The sequence below is a fragment of the Saccostrea cucullata genome, unplaced genomic scaffold (assembly GCF_032062105.1).
Source record: "Saccostrea cucullata isolate Sc308-1 unplaced genomic scaffold, CSIRO_AGI_Scuc_v1 ctg3800, whole genome shotgun sequence".
NCBI lineage: Eukaryota > Metazoa > Mollusca > Bivalvia > Ostreida > Ostreidae > Saccostrea > Saccostrea cuccullata.
The window spans coordinates 74,345-93,667 of NW_026934016.1; the positions used below are offsets into that span (position 1 = coordinate 74,345).

At 33.4% G+C, this 19,323-nt stretch overlaps 1 long non-coding RNA gene and 1 pseudogene across 2 annotated transcripts; one reads left to right on the plus strand and one right to left on the minus strand.

The window, feature by feature from the left end:
• Nucleotides 1-1,450: 1,450 nt before the first annotated feature.
• Nucleotides 1,451-2,588, minus strand: LOC134239818 (prostaglandin E2 receptor EP4 subtype-like; annotated as a pseudogene).
• A 1,064-nt stretch (nucleotides 2,589-3,652) lies between these two features.
• LOC134239816 (uncharacterized) lies at nucleotides 3,653-17,174 on the plus strand. 2 transcript variants are annotated; one of them, XR_009986304.1, is made up of 4 exons: nucleotides 3,653-3,958; nucleotides 5,957-6,036; nucleotides 13,519-13,656; nucleotides 16,270-17,174. It is a non-coding gene; the product is annotated as an uncharacterized LOC134239816 (long non-coding RNA). The 2 variants fall into 2 exon arrangements; XR_009986303.1 differs by lacking the exon at nucleotides 3,653-3,958 and adding an exon at nucleotides 4,561-4,631.
• The last annotated feature ends 2,149 nt before the right edge of the window (nucleotides 17,175-19,323 follow it).

Here is a 19,323-nt window from a genome sequence, read left to right on the forward strand (position 1 = left end):
TCTCATTAGTTGATTTCCTAAAAGAAATTATTCTGTATTATATGGTTTGGTTTGGGGACCATCCCCCCCCCCCTTGACGTTTGATTCATTAATCATTTGTATCCATGAATCTCCTCATTTCCAGTCCTCGGGATTAATGGAAGATTCCAGACTTAGTGTACCTTTAACTTCAAAAGGTAGCCTGATCTTACCTCATGTAAACAAACATCATGGCTGCTAGGTCTATGTATCAGTTATTACCTCCCCTTGCTTCCTATCACTAACGTTACTACTGATGTGTTATTGAGCGGCAAATTGAACTTTGAAAATATTTGAAAATTTTACATCCACAGTTGTTAATTATTTTAAAATTAAATTATATTGATAAGGAATGACTTTAGTTCTTGGCCAAATTATCAAGTATAACCTGGTTTGGGTCAGTAAACGTTTCTTTATTATCCGCTTTGCGATTACTAAACATCACACGCTATAATACAGCTAAAACTACACATTGTACACGATAATACAAATAAAACTACGCATCGTATATTATAATAAATATAGAACTATATATCGTATACAACAATGCATATAAATCTATAATCTGAACACTAAATTACAGACAGTATAAACCTACACATCTTACACTATAATGTGTACAATATTTACATATAATGCAGATTCTTTGGTCAATATGAAACCTTGTCAGAAAATGCATTTGTTATAAAGGGTTTAATTCTGGCATACCTGGGATTTTTTCTTATGTCCTTTTTGCAGATTTGTATTTATTTTTAGAAGGTACCACCATTTTGCTGTTATCGCCATTTAATTTTTTAAATGAATATGACAATTCGACTTTAAAAATCAAATTTGAACCTTTTTTATTACCATAACAATTTGCAAGCATACTTTCCATAGCAATTTGCAAGCATAAATCATATTAAACTCATATAATTGAACAATGAAAATTGTATACTAGCTACTAATTACTTAAGCTCTCTTGTGCTGACATAAGAAATGTTAATAAATGTTTTAGTTGCCTAAATTTTAAGAATATTAATTTGCCTTAGCTTATTATATTGTTAGTATTAATAAATGAGATTTTATTAAACAAAAGCCTTGCGTTTTGCTCTCTCTCTCTCTCTCTCTCTCTCTCTCTCTCTCTCTCTCTCTCTCTCTCTCTCTCTCTCTCTCTCTCTCTCTCTCTCTCTCTCTCTCTCTCTCTCTCTCTCTCTCTCTCTCTCTCTCTCTCTCTCTCTCTCTCTCTCTCTCTCTCTCTCTCTCTCTCTCTCTCTCTCTCTCTCTCTCTCTCTCTCTCTCTCTCTCTCTCTCTCTCTCTCTCTCTCTCTCTCTCTCTCTCTCTCTCTCTCTCTCTCTCTCTCTCTCTCTCTCTCTCTCTCTCTCTCTCTCTCTCTCTCTCTCTCTCTCTCTCTCTCTCTCTCTCTCTCTCTCTCTCTCTCTCTCTCTCTTATACGCACACACACTAACTTTACAAGTATTCCTATGCAGATGTCACTGTAAATCTATTAGACTCATTTGGTGTTTCTGAATTTTGCCTTTCAAGTTCATTTTTTCTTGAATTGCAAATGGTGCACGTGAGCTTTTTATATAATCATCGGACGAAGCTGATGGTCTCTTCTCGGAAGATTATATAAATCCATGGGTCTAAGATTAAATTAGTTGTTGCCATTTCTATGTTAAGCAATTCAAACCTCGGTGTGCCCTTATAAGTTCCAGAAAGATGACCAAGCATATTTATCTACAAATAATACAAAAAAAAATAAAAGTTTTTGTTACATTTCCCTCATTCTAAGTAACAAATGCAATTCATGACAATGAATTATACGAAATTCTTACCAGTATTGGCAGGCTGCATATACTGTAAAGCAACACCACAGAGAAAAGGAAAAGAATTATACGAGTTCCGCGTGTGTTTACGATGGATTTGGAAGACTTTGTCACCTTGCTTTTGAGGATTACTACAATAAGGCTTACATTAGTAACAAAGGTAGTAATCAGTACAAGAAGTCCCACCGAAACATACAGGTAGGAAAATCCTCGATCTGTTGCATCCTGGGACTCAAAATTAACGAAACACCACGAATCCGGATAAAATCGTTTACTGGGTCTTCCCGCCATCAGATGACCAGACGATAGAAAAGCAGATACCACCCAAATACATAATAATATTACGATGCTTCGAGCTTCTTTTGTCAAATACTGGAACTTGTATGGAAATATCAGAGCAAAGAATCGTTCCAGGGACATTGTGCATACGATCATTGCAGAGGCCATTATTGTAAACATTTGAATGACAGCCATATAATCACATACAGTCTGTGAATACTCGAAGTGTGTTGCGTATCTAACGATAGCAAAAGGTAGCGCCAACATCACACCGAAGCCATCTGTCACAGCAAGTCCACACACAAAGCGATAAATTGGTAGCCACTGATGCTGCTTCACGGAGCAACACACTATAATGACGGCAATACCATTGCCAGCAACTCCTAGAAGACAAGTACCACGGGAGGTGCAATGGACGGTGACTCAACAAGATCTGATGATGAATTGGAATGTTGATTTTTCATGCTTACAGTGGACGACATTTCGGTGACTCGGTATTTCATAAAGGAACCTGAGGTCAGTTTTAAACCTTTAATGATGATAGATGAGAAGGAAGTAGTTGATGTGAACGTGTCGATGTTTATCTCTTTACATTTCAAAAAAATAATTTCCTGGTTATATGCTCAACCTCAACACATTTTCACGAATTGAATTTTTATTCTTTTTTTTCCTCACTTCTCGTATTTTTATCAGTTTTTACAAATTATGTATTAATGCCTCGTTCTGAAGAGTTCCTGGATTATCATGTTTTATAATATTTTTTGTGCTGGCTCTTCCTCCTCCCCTTGTTACATGATTTGAGCTTACACCTTACATTATATCGCACAGGGAGGAAAAAGGATTGGGTTACATTGTCTGATCATATCATTGTCTTTTTCCATTATTTTGTTCAATAAAATAAATGCATTTCTGAAATATCTATCTTCAACTTTCTAATATTGACCAAGAATAAACATTTTAAAATAGTTTATGCATTGCAATTATCAACATACATTTTTTTAATATGTCTGTACTCAAACTTATATGATTTCGTGGTCCATGAATCGAGTACTGTCAATAATACATAGATATGTAAGTTAACTAATTAAGTGAAAACTCAAAAAATATATTTTCTGTTTCCTGTTCTTAATCATTTTGTTTTAATTTCCAATTCTTGTTTATTTCAGATTCTGTAAAACGACCAGCTTAGTAAATGTATGATACCCAATACAATTGGGTACAAGCACACCAAAGAAAACATGACTCCTTTCAGATCCTCAACTTGTGCCGAATTAAGGGGATTAACGGAGGGGTTGGTCATGTCACCTGTTGATTTTTTAATCTGACTGCACCCATATCTGTTTAAAATGGCGACAACCAACATTGGAGACAATGAAATGGCAGGTTTCACAAACAAAGCATTTGTACCGAACACCATCGATGATATTGGATGCCAGTATTAAATGTAGAAAAAAAAAATAAAATTGTTTTCATTTACTATACATGATAAATACTAATTCTTATCGGTTAAGATTCATTTTATATCCTCCGAGGACTATGGTATGAAAAAACACCTTTTCTCCGAGGACGTAAATTTCTTCCGAGGACTTTTTTTACGTCCTCGGTAAAAAATTCTCTATTTCGTTAGAAAATGTCGAACTAAATCACGTGGTGAAGTTTGGTGAAAGTCCTCTGAAGGTTAGTAACATGTGAATATGTGTTACGTCGTCACACAATTTTATCCCTCTGCCATAACACACTCTGCATATTTCCGACGCGGGTGGGTGCGCGCGCATCCGAATGGAATTTTTTTAATGCGCGCGCATCGGCATGCCGGAAATCATGAAAGGTCTTTGCTCAGCATCATGAGCATGTAAGTATTCATATAATATTTACGTAATACGTTATTTTGATTAATGAACACTAGTGGAAAAAATTGTGTTTGAGAAAAGGAGAGAGTTAACAAATAATTTAAAAGAAACAGAAGTACATGAAATACAATTCAAACTGTTCCACTGTGGGACGTGGAGACGGGTCCTTCGGATGTATGTGACCGTATAGACCGAGGTCCCGTGTCGCAGTAGGTGCTGACACGAAAAAGATCCATGGCATCCCTGCTCAATGGCCCCGAGTGCCAAGTAAAGTACAAAATTTGCAGCTCTCCACCTGAGTGAAAAGTTCTCGAGAGGGATGTTAAACAATGTTAATCAATCCCCCCCCCCCCTCAACAGGACTTGTACTTTCAGGTCACAGGGTGGTAAATGGCACTAAATCAGTAACACTAACCACAGGCACCTAAATTTTTATTTAATCTCCACACCAAATGTTCTTAGACTAATACATACATAAATAAAACATGTTAAATAAAATCAAGGGTTAAAAAACAACATAATCTTTCTGTATTTTATTTTTTCTGATTTTTGTTTGTCAAATAAATAATTTTAGAATTATTGTATTAAAAAGTTTATGTATTAGAGCATTTGGTATGGAGATTAAATTTCCGTGACGTCAGCTGATGGCGATCGAGCCCTGGAACGAAATTTAAGGTTTGCATTAATTTTAGTTGATATCATTATCCATGCGTTGGATTTTAACATTATGAAGAAATGTATAGTGAGAAATATCATATTTGAACCCAGTGCTACACACAATCCAGTTGGCATATCCGATTTATGTGTTAAATTGAAGCCTGTATCAAGGAGGGGGTCAAAATGGTGTTGCACACGGTGACACTTTTTGTATTTATATATATAGAGGGGGTAGAATTTTTTATATTTAGCTTATTTAGCGACTTACTGATAAAAATTCAGGTGCCAGTGCACTAACATGCAAAACATTAATCCAAGGAAGACTGCATCACTAATTAGATTCTTCACTCTGAACACAGGGGCTTGTCACAATTTTTTTTTTCTTTTAATAAAATTACTCTTACTATAAAAATACACAGGGTGTATTTTTATAGTTGGAGTAACTTTATGAAAAGAAGGTAATTTCTTCGTGACAAGCCCCTGTTCTCTGAAGTCAGTCAGTGGACCACTGTGCTTTTACTGGAAAAAATCTATTTTAAGTGTAATGCTAAAGTCGTGGTCTTTTTATAGTTTTGTCAATTTAAACTTTAAAAGACATTTTCATTTCATTTCAAAACTTGCACATATATGACAGATACTTTTTTTCACGACTAATCACTGAACGTATCAATATTGATCAACTAATTAAAAAAAATGTTTAGTCTTGCTTTCGTCATCCTTTCATTAGCGAAGTCTAAAACCAGGACAATATTACATTACATATTAACAAAAAAAATTATCTTACATTCCATCTACTAATTTGCTAATGAAATATTAGATCTGATTGGGATATGATGAATTTTTCATATTGTCATAAATTTATGCTGACAATTTCTGAACAGACACGTCAAAAGCCTATTATACTCTAACTTTTTAATTAAATGTCTTTTGCCGTATGTAGCTTAAATTAGCCTTCTCTCAAATTTATAATTTGGTCTTGAGAAAAGAGAACCAGTTGACTGAGAAAGGCGTGAAGACAGATCTAGCTTGGTGGTGGCAGTGCCTACTGTATACAAGGAAATTTTCGCCCCCTTTTTATTTCTGCCTCTTTCGCCCTCTCCTTGATTGGGTGAATTTAAAATTCAAATTCAAAAGGGCAAATTTAAATTACACCTCAAAATTTCTTATACAGAACTATGGCTCTTGGGCGAATTAAAAATGGGGCAAAATTGTCAACAAGTTCAGAAGAGCGAAAATAACACGGTGTGAAAATACCACTGTATACAGTATTTTGAAAAGGATTATAACTATGACACTTGATCATGAGTTATTGGACTTCATAGTCTGTACAATTTTCAATTTAGGACATGGTTTGCATTATTTACAACGGTGTTGCATGGTAGACATTCTCGGACTGGAGTCCCTGTTTAGGGGAAAGCTAGCTGTAAGTAGTATTGATATATGAAGCTTGTTTATTGTTTTAATTGTGCTTGTATTACAGTATATGTTTAAAATTTCAAACCCTGTATTGATGACTTTGAGAATTTTGAAAATGACATTTAACTTCATTCTGTGGGTCTGACACAACTCTGGTTTTAATTATACAATAATTAAGGATGTTTAAGGGACAAATTGAATATGTCATAATGACTGCATCATCAGCTTAATTTAAGCAATATTTTATTATGTATATAAACATAACAGGATTGGATTCTCTTCCAGTTTGTTATCTCTATATTTCATTTAGGATATTCTAATATGTTGACGGTGCAACTGTTAGGGCGAGCACAGATACTTATCCAGTTTTCATTTAGATTGGGCTTGTCAAACCGCATGTGACGTTCGGTGCGTCTAAGACTCTGAGGTCATATAAAGTCATATACATGTTGCTTACCAAACTGAAGCCTGAACAGGGCTGAGTTTAATGAAGAACCATTTTATTGACTATTTTTCTGCAACAATGTCATTCAATCATGCAAGTTTATAATTCGCTTAACTTTTGCTCTTACTCTTGTGAGAACGTTGCTTTAATAAGCTTTTTTTGTCGAAGTGATGTCCAAATTACTGCGGAAAAAATTCTATGAAATGAATGTGCAGTATTCCGGATTTTCTCTTCACCCAGGCCTTGTCATTAGAGCTCGCAGTGACGAGCATCGCTTCACAACGCTCACTGCACTAACACCGGACTTTTCAGGTCTAGTACAATAGATTAATCTTTGATTTACCAGATTACCTACATAGCTTTATCAGGTTGAGACCACTTACTACCTTATATAGAAGGCAACTATCGACACGTGACAATATCTTCGTCACACCCGTTCACCAATCAAATTAATGAGTCCGAAAGCATGACACTCTTCTACGTGTTTATAAGGCTGAAACGATTCACCGAAATATAGATATTGTTCGATATAATTGCTCGGTTCAATGTTCGATTCACCATCTTGATTTTCAGTTCGATACGTTTTTTATAGTCGGGTTTGGTTAACTCTTTGAAGTAGGTCGGGTTCGACCTTATTTTAATAGTTTGACACACACAAGGGAGAAAAATGGGATGGTAAAGTTTCAGAGCAGGCTGTCACTACTATTAATGATACGAATAAAGTGCTCTTAATCAACAGAACCACAAGTAGTTACAGATGTGCAATTAACAAATTTGTAAATTCAGGCTATTAAAAGTGATAACTTTGCATGTAATACATGAAAAGCACAACCGGTATTTTCCCTTTTTTTGCTATCAAAATCCCAACCAGTGAATATTTTCCAGGTAACATGCTCCTACTGTCAATAAATCTCAATAATTTTCTCCATTTTGCAGTAATATTTGACTTGTTTACTTCCAAAAACGATCATTTTTTTGTAATCCGAATTTCTTCCATTCCTCCGTTTATTGTAAATAAAGGCATATATCTCATTGAATTATTTACGATCACCCAATCAACTGAAAGAGTGCTTTGTGATTCACAAAAAATACATTTCTAGTGTATCTAATAATTTAATATGAAAACAAAAGGAATTTAATTTCATTCTAAATTAGCTAGTGCAAATGATAAGAAAAGGAAAGATCATCAGATATTTTTTTTTAATTCTTTTTTATTTTCTTTCATTATCATCAATTTTATAAGATTTAATTTTAATGATGAGAATTAAACTTTATTATGAAAAAAGAATGACCTTAGAACGCTGACTTATTTCTTTGAAAATCTTCTTCTCTGCTCCTTTTACTTTTTTGAAATACGTTTAAACTTAAATTGTATCGTATTGAAAAAATTAATTAATTTTTTTACAATTAATTTTTTTCAACATTATAGTTTTATTCTAATTTTTGTCCCTATATTTGGGCTAGTAACTTCTTACTTGGGGCTAGTAACTGTAATGCTGCCACTAGCCCATGGGCTAGTACTTGTACATTATATTACATACCCCTGGTAGTATTTCTCTCTATTGTATCACCACCTTTTACTTTTTTGAAATCTGAATATGTTTTCTTTAACCTTATAAATAGTTTCTTTCTTAAATTGTATCGTATTGAAAAAATTGAATTGTGACACAAGTATTGCAATACGTATCGTATCATGGAGGGGGCGTATCGCAGCGATTTTTTTCCACCCATTTGGAAAGGGTCCGGTATCGGTTCAATTGGGAAAAATAACATCGAAGAAAAACAAGGGAGAATTTTCTCTTCTTCATGCAAATGCAACGTATTTTGCGTTTATTCCAACTTAATTACATATTACTGCTTGTTTTAAAGAATAAACAACAAGTACTTATTATTTTTTATATCAACGTCCCTTGTTTTCACATTGTCATGCTTTCAATTTGTCAAAATGTATGACACTACGCTGTCTAACCCACTGCTCCTGCCAAATAACAACTTTCTCTACTTTCGATTTAAGCGGAAGTGAAACAATTAGTCAACTTGTACAAAGTTTCATTTAACAAGAAATACGATGTCGTCGTAATCTTTTGCTTCACAGTTGAATTGGGAATATTTAGCCACAGAATAGGGAAAAACGAACATTTTTTTGGCATTGGGAACGGTGCCGTTTATCGGTACCAGTTTATAAGGAAAAAAAACGCTGTATCGTTTCAGTCCTATGTATTTACGATTCAATGGAGACACATGGTTTTCGTTGGTTTCTGCATAATATTCACTTTGTCACTGGAAAAACCGTAGAGCTTCTTTGTCATTTTTTAAGTCCAAAATTGAAAGATTACATGCCCAAGACATTGCTCCATGCTCACATTTAATATTGGAGTTGTTTTATTATTTATAATATCATTAATAGTTGCTTCGAAAGTTCGAATAATGTGCAAATGCTTTGATGTTTGCATGTACATTAAAAACTTTTCGATAATATATAGGGGTTAAATAATAATAGCGCACCGTTTAATGCTGTCTAAAACTATGTATATCACGTGAGAAAAAAACTCGATGCTTTATCGATACGATAGCAACTTCATGTATGTCTCTTGGAACAATGGTTTAGGCTGATGTATTATAAGTTGATATATAAGCCTTCATAAAGCAAATTTTGTTAATGTGAGCATAGAAATGAAAGATTATACATCATTTTAATAAAAATGTCAATTTTACTCGGACAGTTTAGTCGAATAGTCGGATGCTTTAGTCGAACGATAGTCAAATATTCGTTTAATTTAATTATTTTTTCGTATCAGTTTCACTGTTTGTCTTTTTTAGACTAGTTTACAATATTTAACCTACGCTATCACAATTATACTAGTACAACAAATTTCTGAATTGTAAACATGTACTTAGTGTAATAAAAAGTAACTGTACATCAATATGTATCCAATGCATTTAATTTCATATACATCTGTATTAGCTGCCTGTTTTATCTAAATGCAGGATATCAAACGCCCGTATTTGTCCTTTCTTTACATAACGGTAGTACATGTACCCCATAATCGAAGCCAATTATTACGTGTCCGTCAATGATCTTTGACATGTAAACAATTAAAGAGGGTCTCTTATAAAGACAAAGAAAGAGCGAGAGCTTGGGATAAATTTAAATTATGAAATTTTGAGCAAACAATCAATGATTGTATGAAATTAATATCAGAAAAAGAAAACACGGTTGAATTACTCTCATATAAACTGACCCCGATTTACATGTGTTTACGATTTTGTAATAGCTGTTTACCAGTAATTAATATAATTCTTCCTAAATTGACATGTTTGCCGAACATACATCGACCTACAAATAATTTCCTTTGAACAGTTAAACTATACCCTTAATTTTACATATGAAAATATTGATCTGTAAATAAATGAAATGGGCAAATATAAGTTTATTGCCTTAAATTCAAAATTACTTTCATGAAACAATTTTTTAACGAATAACCGACTAAAGAAATTTTAGTCGATAGTCGGTATGATCGAACGATAGTCGAGTACTCGAATATTCGTTGACATCCCTACATTTTATATATTTCTTCCATAAATCTCAAAAAAGAATTGAAAATAAATTTCCAAGGGACAATTCAAGTTGCCTTTTACATTCAACACAGTACTTGTAGTAGCCCACAATTAGTCAATATATGCAATTAGGCTTAAAATAAAATAAAAAAAATTGGGGGGAAAAAAAAAACACTGAAAATGCACCTGACCCAAACTTTTTTTTAGCTATTTTGTAATTTTATTTTTTTTTCTTCAATTTTTCAGAATATTGAAGCTGTTTCATTTTCAATCATTGACTTTTGTTCTTATCAATCAGTGGTTTATAACAATAATGGAGCTTACTCATGTTTCTTAGGCCTTAAGAAAACATGGAAAAGTTCTAACATTTGTTATCTAACAAAAATCTGAATTTTTTTCAAAAAAAAAAAAAAAAAAAAAGAATGCCTCCTTATAACCTACCCAGTCTAAAAATTATAGGTCAGCAACTGCAAACAAAGAATTTTTAAGCTTGGCCTTGCGACTCATTCATGATTATGATTTTATTTTATTTTATTTTTACAATTTTAATGTTTTTATTATGTTTTAGTTATATATAACAAGTCAAATTTTCTTTGATTGCAAAGGAATATACAGTTAAACCTCGTTATTTGGGACTCAATAAGACTGAAAAAAGAGAGATCTGGGGATTCAAGATTTTCAGGGTAAAATACTTAAAGGTCAAGTACGGTAAAAATAGATCTTATATATTAAATAATGTTTATAATTCATTAAAAGCATTAAATGAAAGTGTATGGTTGTTTTTCTTTTAAAAAAAATCCAGATATAGACGCAAAATACCTGTTCAAATATCGTTATTTATACATGTTATCGACATGGGCGATAGAGTTATCGCTCTTTTTCATGATGTCATTAGAGACAATTGATGTATAGGTGCTATTCTCTAAAACAACCAATAACTGAATAAAGTGACTAGTTTCAATGCTTTACCCTGTTATTGACGTTAATTTCGAAGATATACTTGAGTTTACAGATTTAAATAATTATATATGAGCCCATTACGATGCAATCCGAATATGTTAGGCCTGCTTACATGATATGTCATCAAAGTTAGATCAGTTCCAAGAATAATGAAAGTAAAATGGACAATTTTCCAAGAAGCAATGATTTTTGTATGTTTTATGTATTGAAAATAAATTAAAAACAGATACTCAAAAAAAGTTCAACATGAAAATCGAAACCTTTAGGACGTTATTTTCATATATGTAGAATACATTGTTTTGTCTGTTAGATTACTAATTTATAAACTAGTAGACTCGATGATGAGTATTGATAGTCAGCCGTGTAAACAATTATAAGCAATGTTTAAAACAAGTCAGCAAACTCTGTGGCTGGTTGTGTTTGCTTCAAATTGTACCCCCAATTTCCCGAAAGCTAAATAAAACAAGAGAATCCTGCTATAGACATTACGAAGGCCGTTCAAAACACCGAGCACAGATTTGTTCAGAGTCGAGTTTGATATATATTGTGTATATTATATTTTTAAAGGTTGAGTAAAAATATCTTTGTTGAACAACTGTGTGCTCTATGTTTTCTAATTAAAAGTATTGTGATTTTGAACTTCGTCGCTGTCTTCATTTACATGCAATTAACCTCTATATGACCTGTTTCGAATCACAACAAGCCACGTGGAATCGTGTCGTTACAGGTAAATGCCCTCAGTAAACGTGCTAGCAAGCACTCTGTTGAAATGTACTCAGATCCTGTATCGGTCAGCATTTGGACTTGTTTGGTTGATCTTAATTGTTACAGTGGTTCATGCACATTGCTAGAGTTTTGTGAATAGAAAATTAAATTTGTTGTTGATTGTGAATCTTGAACATATAATTCGTCTTTGAAAGGAATATTATATATCACGGATATTCTTTTTATAGTATCTAATCTAAATGTCTCCGCCCATTAACATGTAACAAAAAAACCTTAGTCTGATGGAGGGGAAAAGTTCCGGCATTTTTTAGCGCAAAGGGTGTTAAAAATCGGCTTGTACTTTTTGATATCTTTAATAATTCATTTTGAAATCATTATGATTTTATTAGAAATACTTTGTTATACACAATGAAATCAAACAAAATACCCATTGCTACTATATACCCAGTAAACCAAGGGTGTAAATAGGGACCACGCTACTATACTTAAGTGGAATACTCCTTTAACAAAAAGTTGAATTTGCAAGAATTTTTTAATCAATATTTTACCTGCCCTTGCGTAGGCATAGGACTCGCCTAATCCAGCCAGATTCTTTAATCAATTGTATCTCCAATTAATTCTACTAGAAAACAACGATATTATGTTTAATTTTTACGCAAGAAAGATGTTATGGTTGTTGCGGATGAATTTCTACAGAGAGGGTGCGTTGAATGACATGTCGAATCACATTTTGGGATAGATTACTGTAAACAAACAATCTTAAAGACGGTAAAATAATAACAAAATAAACACGAATTTCATACAACAAGATCATAAAGATTGACTTTCTTAATCTTAGCTTTACATTTACTATCTTCAATCCAATTTTATCCGAACAACCGATGATATTGACTAGTAATGCCAGCATTACTGTATACTTATCCATTTCCTCCGTTTGTTTACTGCGCCCTATCGTAAGTTGATCGTACTTGTAACAGTAGAGTCATGGTTGTAGTTTAAATGCAATCACTATACAACAGAACAATGCTCTGACAATAGCAATTAATTAGAATAATTTATGAAACCCTTTATAGGTCCTCGATTGACTGAAAAGAAATTAGATTAAGCATGATATTGAGCATGAACATTTCTGGTAATGTTTGGTCAATTCAAACCCTGCCTCATCCGGACCAGGACATAAGACCTTATACTGTATTTGTGTCAAGACTATTGTTTAATTTTATTATTATGTTACCGGAGACACTCGCATGACCTATCAGCAGATCTTTAAAAATTGTTTTTCTTGTTCAACACCATTGAAGCCTTTCAGGCTTTTGATCTTACATATTAATGCTGCTTTTCTCGCCGATTTTCTCCATTCTTCACATGGCTCTTTTGCTATAAGTAGAGGCACACGACTTTTAATACAGACTGGAGATAACTCTTAAACTTTGACCCAAGTTCTTGCTGAATAAAAATACATGAAAATACTTTTAACAGCCAAAAATCAAAATAAAAAACACTAGGGCGGGACACTTTAAGAGGGGCGGGCAGGGATGAGAATCTATAGATAAATTTATCTGGCCAATGTATAGAATTAAGTTTCTTCAAATAACCCCCCTCCCCCACTTTTATATTTAAACTTTTCAATGCTCAACTAATTTTTGCTTTTACTTAGCTTAGTTGCTTTTGTGAGCCATGTGGCCCCTGGGCCTCTTGTTGGTCCAGTTTCTGTTAGTTTGTGTCTGTTGGTTATGATAAAATCAATTGTGCTCTTTCAAAATGATTTATTATGTATAAATTTGACTTTTTTATATAAAGTTGTTGAAGAGGATGAAGATGTGGATTCAGAAAGTAAAGATTTGAGAATGGAGGATGATGATGAGAGTCTTGTTGATAGCTTTGATCATGAAGATAGCCCAGATGAAAGTGTTGTTTGTCCAATTCAACAAAGAGCAGGTAATTTTCAATCCACACAATAAGGCTAGGGGCTGTTTAGGCCTAGATAAATAAATTGTGTGTTTCTGGTTCACAGACCAACCCCTTAATATAGGACTTTCCAGGGGGGAAATGGCAGCATGCTTGCCAATAAAATGTTTAAATGAAATAAAATGTTGTCCCAACCTACCTACCCTATTTTTCTCAGCTGGAATAGAAAACACACTATTTATCTTGGCCTAATGTAATCACCATATTTGTCTGTATAAGGCATTAACATTCAGAAATGAATTATAATTAGTGATGGGAATCAGTAAGAATTTCATAATCGATGATTGGGTTGCTGTAACTAACTAATTATCAATTATAATTGGTTATTTAAAAAGTCTTATCATTTTAAAACAAGTAAAGGTAGGAATGGATAAATGATGGGTACATCTTTTAACCCCAAGGAACCACAAGAAACCCCAAGGAACCACAAAGACACCACAAGGACACCATATATAACATTAATTACACTAAATATGGTTTATTTGCTCTTGTAAATTACAAAAATGTTTTGAGGGGCAAATTAAAGCTTTAATCATCTTAATTGAATTGAACAGAGCAGTATCCAAGTTAAAAATTTTAAAAGTACTAGTAGTATATACTTAGTATACAATTAAGTTCAATCATGTCAATTATGTGTGTATATTTTTTAGGGTGGAAATTTGATAATATTATATGGTGTAAAAAAATAATCCTGCAACTATTTCAATACACAGAACCAATAAAACCTACCTACATAAAATAAACTAGGCTTTAAAGGTACCAAAAAAATACCCTACGGTTCTCTAGAAAATCTCAATGACTTCTTATTTAACTTTAATAAATTTACATGTAAATATATATGGTTTATACTTGCATTTATAAATGACATATATAGTAACTGATTATTGCATATTGTGCAATACACAAAACAAAATGATACCAGGCCAGCACATTTAACCAAAGAATGACTTATGTTACCACAAGGACATCCAAATCATTTGGCCTGAAATGTACCCTAAAAAGTATTCCAAATTACTCGAATGACACACAATTTGACCTTTATAAATCTAAAAATGGTTTATATACTTTTGTAACTGTAACATTGCAACTGTTCATTGCATATTTTAATACACAAACAAAACGATAACAAGAACCCCAAAGGAAACCCTAGGTATCCAAATAATACCCTTAAGTATCCCAATAAATCTGAAACCTCAATGACATCCAGTTCGTTGTTAATAAACAAAGATAGTTTATGTGCATTTCTTAACTACATGTACATTGTTCATAATCTATTTATTGCCTAATTCAACAGTAAATCATCCTAAAAGCAGTATGTATCAGGGCACCTGTATGTATCATGATGTATGGTGATTTAACTAACAAAACTTTATGCCTAAAAAATATAACGCACATACTCTTACATGACTCTGACTTGCATTTCTTTCATGAACTCACAAAAGCTTCATTTAATTTTATTTTTATTATTTCTCCCAACCGCCCCAAAGTTTGGATAAAAAAAAATCCATAAACCAAGAAATCAAAAATATGTGGCCTTAATATGTGATCTGAAAAGTTTACTGGAGTCTTTGGCACAGGTGAGCTAATAAATAGTTATCAACTGTAACTAACAAATGCATTTAAACTATGTTTAGAATTTTTAAAAGTTGAATGAAATGTCATTCTCATTCTGATATTCTGTAGGTACCCTGGCTTATCCTAGTGGTACAGGGGTTTTTTCTTTGGTAATGGGTATTGACTTTTGATTTGTGTATTGAAATACACAGTGTAGTTGAATAATACATAAACATTTTATACATCTCACTCTGAACTATACCTGCATAATTTTTCTGAAATAAGTGATTTCAATTTAGATTTTTTAGTTTTTTATCTTATTAATTAATTGGCTGAGTAGTGCTACCTTTTTAAGACAATTCATGGCTTAATTGCCCTTAATAAACTTTTTTTTGTAATTTACAAGTGCATATAAACCATATTTAGAGTAATTAATGTTATATATGGTGTCCTTGTGGTTCCTTGTGGTGTCTTTGTGGTTCCTTGGGGTTCCTTGTGGTACCTTGGGGTTCTTGTGGTTAAAACACGTACCCATAAATGACTACTTTCTAGTATGGTGGTTCAGCTGGTTCTCCATTCATTTTGGAGTAAACCCAGAGTATGCCCATACCCGGGAAAATGCTTTTTTATCCTGGTATAAATGCAATTTCGTGTTTATCTGCACCGTTACCTTTCACTAAATAGTTAATGGCTATTGTGTGGTGGCTGGAAAATTTGGCTAAAGATTACCAGGGTATTATGCTTATAAAATAAATTAATAAACCGATTAATCAGAATTTTAAAAATGCAATCGAGCACTTGGATTATGCAAGCAATCTACTGATTTTTCGATTATAATCGATGATTGGAACACAACTAGCCACAATGGAACACATTTGAGGTTATTTTCCCACTTGTATGAAAGGCTTCAAAATTGCATTTATTAGCTGTTCTGAAACATCATATGAACTACAAATGTCAGTCATTATATTAATTTCACATTGTAGTTAACTTTTGAATGATATCTCAACATTGTTTATTTTATTTTAGAGAAATCGCTGAAAGCAAAACCAAAACGAGTTCCATGGACAGACACGGAGAAAAAAAAGCTGTGAAGTCTGAGCTTGGACACTTTATAAGTAAACTAAAGGTTCCTGGCAAGCTGGAGTGTGATAAAAAGAGAAAAGAACTTTCCAGGAGAACGTGGAAGGATGTAAAGAACTTTGTGCACAATTCTATACAAACTGTAAAGAGGAAGTACCATTTTAAGGACTAAACTTAAAGGTTAAAGTTTTTGGTGCACTGAATTTTCTGAAACTTTGTAGGTATCTCATACATAATGTGTAGATTTGTATATTACCGAGAAATTTTGATTCCATTAGGCCTTATTAATCTAGAAATGTCAGCCCAATTTAATTTGTTACAAAGAAAGCTTTGAATGTTGTTATATGCAAGAAGTTTTGATATGATGATTTTTTTGCAAATTATGCCCCTTTTTAAATGTATTATACTGTGTATTTAAAGTGCACCATGTCACGCATTGTCAAGTTTCAGGGGAGCATGGGCTATGTAAGCTTACTCACTTTTTATTTCATGTATATAGTATGTGCAAGCCTTCAAATGAAATCTACTGTGTATTGGTTAAGAAAATTACTTGCATTACATGTAACATGATATGTATTTTCACATGATGTTATAACCCCAACAAACAATGTTTGGAATTGATCTTTGATTAGTATTTGTCCATTTTTGACAGTTCTAGTATTTGTTATGATGTATGATACAATTATGGAACGTAACATTGAAAGTTTACTGTTCAAATTAAATTATATGCTAAAAATGAATTTGTAATGTCATATTTGTTATGATACAGTATTTTTCTATTGTAATGTATGCTTAATAATTATACTAAAGAGAAAATTATATATGGATGAAATAAAAGATGAAGTACTGTACATGTATTTGCAATTTATCTTTTGTATAAAATTTATTAGGGCCCCGCCCTGCAGTGATCAGTCTGTCTGTCCGTCTAAGATCTCTTGTCTGGAGCATATCTTCTCTCTTCTTGGGCACCATCTGGCTCATACTTTACCCTCAGAGTGTCTTTGGGTTAAAGGGTTTGCAGTGAACTTGAACCATGGTTTCTAGTTTAAGGTTAAGGTCATACAGATATCAAAAATCCTTGTCCAGAGTATATGGTCTCACCCCCTTTGTCCAGTGGGTCTCATACCTCACACAGATTGCCAATGGTCAATGGATGTGTAGTGACCTTGAACCAAGTTTCTAGATCAAGGTAAAAAATAGTAACAACCAAGCTCTATCATGAATGTGATGACTTTTACTTTTCTATCGTCAACTTCCCTTACTATGCAGCAATATACCTTCATCACCTGCATTCGGAGTTTATATATCTCTGTTGGTTCGATACGCAAGAGCATGCTCTACGTATGAACAATTTCTAAAATGAGGTAAATAACTGACAAACAAGTTGATGAAACAATATCAGCAGTCTCGTTAAAAGTCATCATTTCGTAAGTTCTATGGTCGATACAATGACCTTGTCAGCAAATGCATTTTATCATTGAGTCTAATGATGTCTGACGTTTTTCATACTAATTGTTAGTCCATTAATTATACACTGAATTGACGACGGATTTTTCCGTTATTTCCTGATCATGATAAGGAGCACACGGCGGGTGTGACCGGTCAGCAGGGGATGCTCACTCCTCCATGGCACCTGATCCCACCTCTGGTGTTTTTGAGGTCCGTGTTTGCTCTGGTCCTGTTTTTTTTTTAAATTGTTTTATGGACTTTTGATATTGAATACTGTTCGTTATCTCCATGTGTTTCATCTGTTTAAATTCTTTTCTCACTCCTTGGCCCACTCTGACTCATACTTCAACACGAGAGTGGCTTTAGGTAAAGGGTTTGCAGTGACCTTGAACCATGTTTCTAAGGTTAAGGTCATAACATAATTATATGAAAAATCCTTGTCCGAAGCATATCTTCTCTACCCTTGCTCCAATGTGGCTCGTACTTCACTCACAGAGTGCAAATGGTCACTGGATGTGCAGTAACCATGAACAAAGTTCTAGATTTAAAATCTTTGTTCAGTGCTTAATTTCTTTCCCTGAAGACTCAGCCTAAAACTTTACCAATTGATTTAGAGTACGGAACATTTGTGATTTTCCTTCCATATTTTGATAGAGGTCATGCAAGAGGGTATGCAACGTTCGTGATCTTTGTGCCGTTTTTTGATATAGTTCGTTTCATCATACAAATATTTTTCTAAAAAAAAATTTAATTTTGTTTTTTTTCAGGTAGTAGTTACTTTTAGTCCCCTTTAGGCTCAAACAACACATCCCGTAATATAGCTGGAGAACTGTAGCTCTCTGCTTGAAAAATTCAGACAGACAAAGCAAAGAGCTATATGTACAGATCCAAGGATTGTAAAAACCTTCGATTAACGCCGCCGCTTTTTTGTCGCTCACTTGAGGTATTATTTCTTATATTTTAGGCTTTCCCCAGCTTTAAAAATGAAATCCGATAATTAACCTTATATGTTTCCTCCTATTCTTAATTTATAAATTTACCTTTCAACGGTTCAAGAAGGACTGTTTGTTGTTATGGACGTAGAAATGGGAATCTTTTAAATCGACATTCCAAAAACCACGAAGGACTGTTTCGGACCGTTGAAAGGTAAATAAAGAATCAATAATTAGAGTAAAATGCATGATTAATTATTGGATACCATTCTCAAAGCGAAGGTAAGCATTTACTACAAGAAATAATACCTGAAGTGAGCGACAAAAAAGCAGCGGCGTGGAGATATTTTTCCGCGTGGCGATTATTTAAACAATAAAATGCATTTTGTTTGTTGTTACTGGAATTAACGGTCGCAGCTGTTGCAGAAAAAAAATTACATAACCCGCTGACGTGTTTTCATCTAGAGCACGTGCGTATACTTTATGGAAAATCTCAACAATTTGCCAATATTTCACAAAGATTGATATATATGTCCTGAAATAGCATACACGCACCCAAGAAGGCAAACATATTTTTCCCCATACATGAATTGGCGTAGGAAACAAATTAAAAGGGGGG